We start from the raw sequence: 7415 nt of genomic DNA on the forward strand, positions 1-7415 counted from the left end.
GCTCACAGCTCAGAGTGTTGTGGATTGTGGAAGGAACGAACAAATATACGATTTTCTTTAAGACGCGCATTAAAAGAAACGATGCTGGAAATGACTGATGATGCGTTGAACTAATGTTAAAGTGGAGGTGGTTCCATTGACTGGTGTTTACGTCCTTTAAGAGTGACTGATTTTGGGGGCATTTATCAATTCAAAATGTGTTTCGTGACAAAATTATGGATTAATTGTGTGGCAATGTGTGGGGGGGGGGGGTCTGCAATAACTTGGATACCACATGCTTCCTTTATCTCTTTCTTGGCCTACTTTGAAAGTAAAACCATTTGGTCTCACGTCAAGTCTCTACAGATGTTTGACAAATACCTCCAAAGCAGATTATGCTGAGACAATTTCTGACTTTAAAATATGATGCAGTGACCATGGAGGATGTTTCCGTTGAAATCAGAGGATTTTTAAGGGATCGCTGAAACTTCATTTAATATTTTCACCACCAATTTCTTTTATTTATTTATTTTTTCAGTTAACGTTGAGGCAGATCTGCTGCAGAACATAAATGTATTGATTTCATGTCTTTTGTATTTACACTTTTAAAACGCCACGCGGTGTTAATGTGAAATCCAAAAGAAAATGCCCCCAAGTGGAATGGAGCCTAATGAGTGTTGGTACGGATACAGATGTTTGCGGATGCTGGGAGTCGGATCTCCGGGTTGAATTTGTCCAGGTGGAGAGTCTCGCGACGGTTACACACTCTCAACTGGACTCTGGTGAACCAGAGAGCTGAAGACAAACCAGAGCTCAGGAAGAAATAGTTTTAAAGCCTGACAGCAGTGGTACGGTCGGTGTCAGACGGCGGTCGCGGCCGAATCAGACTTGCCGAGAAGAATGAAACATAAAAATCAGCTGACAGATCGGGGAGAAATATGTATAAACACGAGATGACGGTATTTTCTGGGGGAAGCAGCAGGCTCCTGGAGCCTTAAAGCAAGAGGTTGTCTGTTGTAATGTAACCAGCAAAACGATAAGTAGTATAAAAATATGTCTATTTATATGGGTGAATAAAGGAATGTTTTTGGTATAAAAAGGAAAGGCTACGCTTGAAGTATTTTTAGAGTGATCTTTTTGTCTGCTGCACGCTGCAAATTACATCTCAGAGAACAATAATCCAGCACCGAGGCCTTGTAGAGAGGACTTTACAGATATAATTTAATCTCCTGGTTGAAGTTACCTGTGCCTCATATCCTTGATGTCTGTACTGTGCACCGCTATGTTTCCGTCATTAGTACCGAACACAATCATCTCAAAATCAATGTGCTTGCCTTCATTCCTTAATCTGATTTCGTCTTCATTTTTGCGCTTCTCCGCTCACTAAAAACGCTGAATCAACTTCCCATTTTGTAAAGCATTTTACAGAAACTTCCTCTTATTCTCTTCCTGAAAACAACTATTCAAACTGAATTTCCAGCCAATGAGGTTGTTCCCCTTATTGTTTTTAAAGTCCAGACTCTGTTGGTAGTTGACTTCAACGTTTTTCTCCACGTGTCAATGCTAAGAACTAAAATTGACAAACTAAAAACTGCTAAAATTGAGAATTCAGTGCAACTGAAAATCACCAGTTCAATGATCAACATGTCCCACCTTGTTAGACATGTCAGTCAGACACACAGCTGGCTCTACGTTTCGTTTCTCACAGTTTTACACATGCAAAATCAATCTGCGTATTGTAAGTTGATCCACAGGCAGTTCAAAAACAATGCAAAGCAAGTTTTAATGTTTAAAATCCGGCACTGGGTTTGTAAGATAGTGTTTCATTGAAAATTAAAGTTTATCACAAACAGATTTTTTTTTTGTAGATACAACTATGTCTAACATCTTCTGGAGATATATAGAAGATTTGCCTCCTATTAGAAGTCTAGCAGTCACATCCAACCAATGATATCTTTCAGTTGATCTCGGAGCGACTCGGGGTTTCCCCAGAAGAGCTGGAGGAGGAGACGTCTGACGACTGAGTAGAAAAGAAGATGGAGTATTTGTGTTGGCAGAGACCGACAAAAGAAAATCAACAATAAGTCAGTTTTGTCATCGTATTGCAGTAAACCAGTAATAATGTAACTGTCGTAGGAAAGTAATGTGACGCACTGATATTCAGTACCAGAGCACCCCATCATGTCATGTTGTCCAAAAACAGCCCCTCAGCCTGAAACACACATTGCAGAGATGGAGACGGAGATAAAACATTTTCAAAACATCTCCTACACAAACACCACGACGTCCCAGATTGGATGCGCATTTTTGTCTCCCCGAATTGATGCCACATGAGGTAGGACAAATACATTTTCCAAAGCTTGCTCCATGATCATAATACTGCACGACAACATCATACAAACATTTCACAGGACTTTGTCCTCTGGAAGACTTTCCTAAACACCGGCCACAGAGAAACACTTTATCTTCTCTGCCCTGACACCGCGAGGAGAACTGATGACAACAATGCCCCGGTCCATGTCTTTATTTGGGGTTGCAGGAGTCTTCACTCTGGGCTTCATGTCTCACACACACACACACACACACACACACACACACACACACACACACACACACACACACACACACACACACACACACACACACACACACACACACACACACACACACACACACACACACACACACACACACACACACACACACACGCGCACGCACAGCTAGAGGGCCTAAAGCCAGTTTGACTCATCCGTGTTCTGTAAATACAGAGGCCATGTGCCGGCGCATGTGTTTAGGCTTCTGCTTTGCAGGTTAACGATTTGACTGTGATCACACACACCGAGTCGAAGAGTCCTGACGTGAGCGCGTGTGCAACGCCGCTGCTCCACTCCTACTATTAGTTAAACCCAACGTCAGACACGGGGCTCAAATTTTAAAGGTTTCCATGAATGATACACACAGACACAGATACAAACAGGAGGTAAATATTTGTTCCATGAGGTCTTCTCGTGTTTAGAAAGGCCTTCATCTACTGGAGGATTTCCATTTTTGGAAACGCTGATGTTCAGTTTTAATGCATGTAATCATTTGACATCTGAGCTCTGATGTTGTTTCACTTGCATGTAACTTTTGCCATCCATGTTTTGTTTCGTTTTTAAATCTGGACAATCCAAAAGTTTAGTAAAGCCAGAAATCTGTTAATAAGCACCTTATATAACACTCTGTGTAAGTCACTGATAAACCTATCCCTGCGCACTAAACTGACGAGTTAAAGATTAAAAATGGAAAAACAGCAGGGTACTGCAAGCTCTGACACCGAAGTGAAGATTTATACTTTGCAAGGTCCTGATTTTTAATAGAAGACATGAACCAGACACTCAGTCAAACCTGCACTTTTACACTTCATGGTTTGTGTGCGCATGTGCACTGTAAAAAATAAACTGCTGTGAAATTCACAGTGACGGGTTGTTTTCCCCGCTGTAAAGTATTTAAACACCAATATTTCACAGTAGAATTTACAAAATCTGTGAACGGTCAGAGTAATGATTTTGACGGTGTAAGCAATGATAAAAAGGTTAAAACAACAAACAGATTGTAACTGAAATGTAAACAGCATTTTGCAGGTGAACTTTTACTGTTCACTGCAAGAAATTTGCTGAAATATGGATCAGTGGTTATTATTAGTGCAGTGAATGTGGCTCCGAACTCAAACAGCATAGAGTGAATATTTACATGGCAGAGAAACGCTCAGTGATCATTTGACCACAATAATTACATCTCTGAAACGTCTTCAAGACAACTGGTGCAGGTAATATAACTGTAGTATATAAAAGCAATAGGAGATATGCGCTTTAGAAATACCTTGCAATCCCATTTAGGCCAATAGGGGGCAGCACATAATATGTTCAAAAATTGAATAAAAAATTTTTTAGAAGTATTTTATCTTGTGCTGCAGGTGTGGCACGTGGAGTGAAGCAAAACATGCTTTATTATCAGTCTAGCTTTTTTGTTCAGAAAACCATTTGAAAAGACCCAATAAAAGACAGTTCTTTAAAATTAAAGCTCACTTTTCTTTGAGCTTAGAAAGCAAAATATTCGACAGTAAATTATTTTAACACCTAATTTAATTCAGTCAACTAACACCAATGTAGTTCTTTCATGGGGTTTTACATTAAAATTAAACTAAAAAAAGGAAAAAAAAACAGCAAATGAGCAGACAGTAGATTAAAAACAAATCTGTTTTTCCAAGAATAAACCAGAAGACCATAGGTCTGCAACCTTCGTGGCCAAAAGAGCCATTTTTTATCACTTTCCACCAAATAAAATTCATAAGCAGCCACAAAACCTGTCTAACTTTGGCAGTGAAGTTAACACAGAAAATTGTAAAGTTTTTCCAAATTAAAAGAAAACCCTGCCTTATGTTGCACTGACGTTTCATCAGTACAATAAGAAGAAACATTTCATTAGACTTTTAATTGGATTACAGCTGGGTTATAGCGATTTCATTCCTTTTTAAAAACACTTGAATGGATTTCGTTTTACCCATTTTTACTTGTTTGTCCGTTTTGAATGTTTTTCATTCTTTATTCTTTTATTTGTAGCTTTAACTTGTTTTAGCAAATTGAACAGTTTTATCTATTCAAGCCATTTTACCAGTTTGACCAGATCACAGACCGAGAGAGAGAGAAGTTGATAACTGGTCAAAACATCTAAATGTAAAACTTAAAGGGTCTAGAGTGACTTAACCATTAAAAATATTCTGATTATCAACAGGAACATTTGAAGTTTGTTCCTAAAAGAAGATATTTTGCCAGCATCCAGAATCAAACATGAACTCACGGCAAAACACTGCATATATAAGAGTAATTCACTTTTATTTCCTGCCAGTAAGTTAGAGTGAATTTGAGGTGAAGTGTTTTACAGTGCACACTCTCTGAGACTCTGAAGAGGTGGATCATGTCTGTAACAGTGGCTGTTAATCTTCACAATGTTTCTGGAGCGTCTCCACGAGACGAGAAGTCCTTGTTTCCCAAAACAGATAGTGGTGCGCTCACTTTCAACTAATGAGTGTGTGTGTGTGTTCATTTCTTCTACAACTCAGCGGATGGGAGCGGTAAAATGTTACAGTCACACGAAACACTGGAGCAACACGATATTATCATAGCGAGCATTTTTATCTTAAAAACTCAATAATTCTAATAAACCAGAGTATATTTTTGTTTTACATTTGACTCTTTGCATATCCCAATAATCTCTAAATGATCAAAATTCAAACTGTGTTTTACGATAGGAATAATAAGTCCTAAAGTAGAAGACGTTATAGAGGCATATGTGAAATTACAGTTGTTGTTTTATTAACATTTTACACTGTGAGCCAGCATTTTAAATCATAAACCAGGCTTTTCCTGTCCCCGTTTTCTTTTCTACATAAATACTTACCCAGCTTCTTTACTCACTTATAGATAAAAACAATTAAATCAAAAATACATCAAACTTAAATGTTGTTGTTTCTGTTCTTCAGTTTCAGTCATTTCTTTTCTAAATTCTTTTTAAAGATATTTTTCCAGTTACTTGTCTCACGTTCACCAAATCTACTTTTCATTTCAGGTCATTTATTTGGTTCTACATTTGTTCATCATGAATTATACTTGTGGACATTGACACATTCATTGAGACTGAAATCAGGCTTTATGTTTGGAAAACATGCATATTTAAAAAAAAAAGAAGAAAAAAAAACCACTAATACTGATGTAACAAAATTGTTTTGGTGTGGAAAAACATTTCTGTTTAGAGAACAGTACGGGTAAAAAAAAATTCCAATCATTGTGAATAAACTTAAGTAAGTTACAGATATGTAAAAGCCCTCCTCTTATACTTAAATTATTATGCTTTACTTCCCACCTCCAATGAAAAGTTGATGAAAACTCGGTTCTACAAATCCCCACCGTGGACATTTGATATTCTCATAACAGACTCAGAATGCACTTCTTGTGGGGTTTTAGGCCCAATGAGATCAAATTCCACATTCACTGTTCAGAAAGTTTGTCCATTGTGAGAGTTACTCCACTGAGTCAGTCCGGGTGCCAGCGATGGTGCAAAGCCTTGGTGATGGAGGAGAAGCCAAGTCAGGAGAGAAACCACAGAGCTGCTTGAGCTGAATACAGAGGGTCCCGAAAGTGCAGGGAATGAAAGAGTTTTCCCTGAACACCGCAAAACTGTCCCAACAATGGCCCACAGAGGCACAGCAGAAATAAGGTGTACCCATCCAAAGCTGCGACGCACCTTTAGGTCACACGCTGAACGTGGAGACCAATGAGGAAGAGACTCACTGGATGCAGTGGAAAGCAGATTCTCCATGTCATTGTTGGATAGATTGACTTTCCTTATGCAGAAGCACTTTCTTGCCACTTCAGCAGCCTCCCTGCGTTTACGTAAAGAGTCACAATAACGTATTTGCTCTCATGATCGATCACAAACCATTGGTGACGACTGCCATGAGAGGACCTCGCACAGTATTTGGAGAAACTTCAGGTTTGGTGTTGTGCTAAAGGACACTTGTACATAAGGGCAGGGTGAGAGGGCAGAATTTGTTTTCTTCTTTTTTTATTCATTGACACTGACTAATGCAATGGAGACGATGGGCATGGTTACCTAAAACCAGCCAGTTATTTTAGAGCCAAGAGCTCAAGGACAAATCTACACATCCCTCTGTGAGGCTGGGCAGAAGGAAACATGGGGCCTAAAAGCTCGGCAAGCGGTTCGGGGTGAGTCCAGCAGGAGTAGAAGTTCACACCACGAGGAAGGTCAGCCACAACAGCAGTCCAAGAGGCTGAGTTCAGATTACATCACAAGGACATTGTTGGTGCTGTAGCAATCAGCATGGGAGCTGGCTACGATCCACAACCAAGCTGGAGCGAAGCCAAGCCAGGGGAGGAGGAGGGAGATGATGCAGACAGAGATCTGGCTCATGGTGGAGGACAGAAGGCTGGGAACGGCTGTTCGGAGGAGACAATAAGGCAAAGGGACACAGTGGGAGGGAACTGGAAAAGACCAGCAGGGTACCTCAGGACGAGGTTCTTCACGTGTGTCTAGAACTTTACAAATGGCAGCTGAAAGGTGATCCATGGCACTTCCAAATCCTTCAGCAGATGGATGATACCTGTGGAGCACTGAGAGGGAACGATGCTCCCTGGGGGTGCCTGACGGCGGAGAGGCACTCGATGTCTACAGATCAGTGGTAGGAAATACAAGATCTGCAGGCAACAGTGACACGCAGGGAAGAAGAGGCGACATTCAGAAGACAGAGCTGAAGTTTCAGGAGCCAAGCAGCTGCCAAAGTGTCCGGCCAGATTCAAGCAAATAGAGGGAACATCTTCATGTTGTGACCCAAACAGTTTGAACGTGTATGAACCTTTCAAGGCCTCATTAGGTCGACA

Source organism: Lipophrys pholis (genome assembly GCF_963383615.2).
Source record: "Lipophrys pholis genome assembly, chromosome: 16".
Classification (NCBI taxonomy): domain Eukaryota; kingdom Metazoa; phylum Chordata; class Actinopteri; order Blenniiformes; family Blenniidae; genus Lipophrys; species Lipophrys pholis.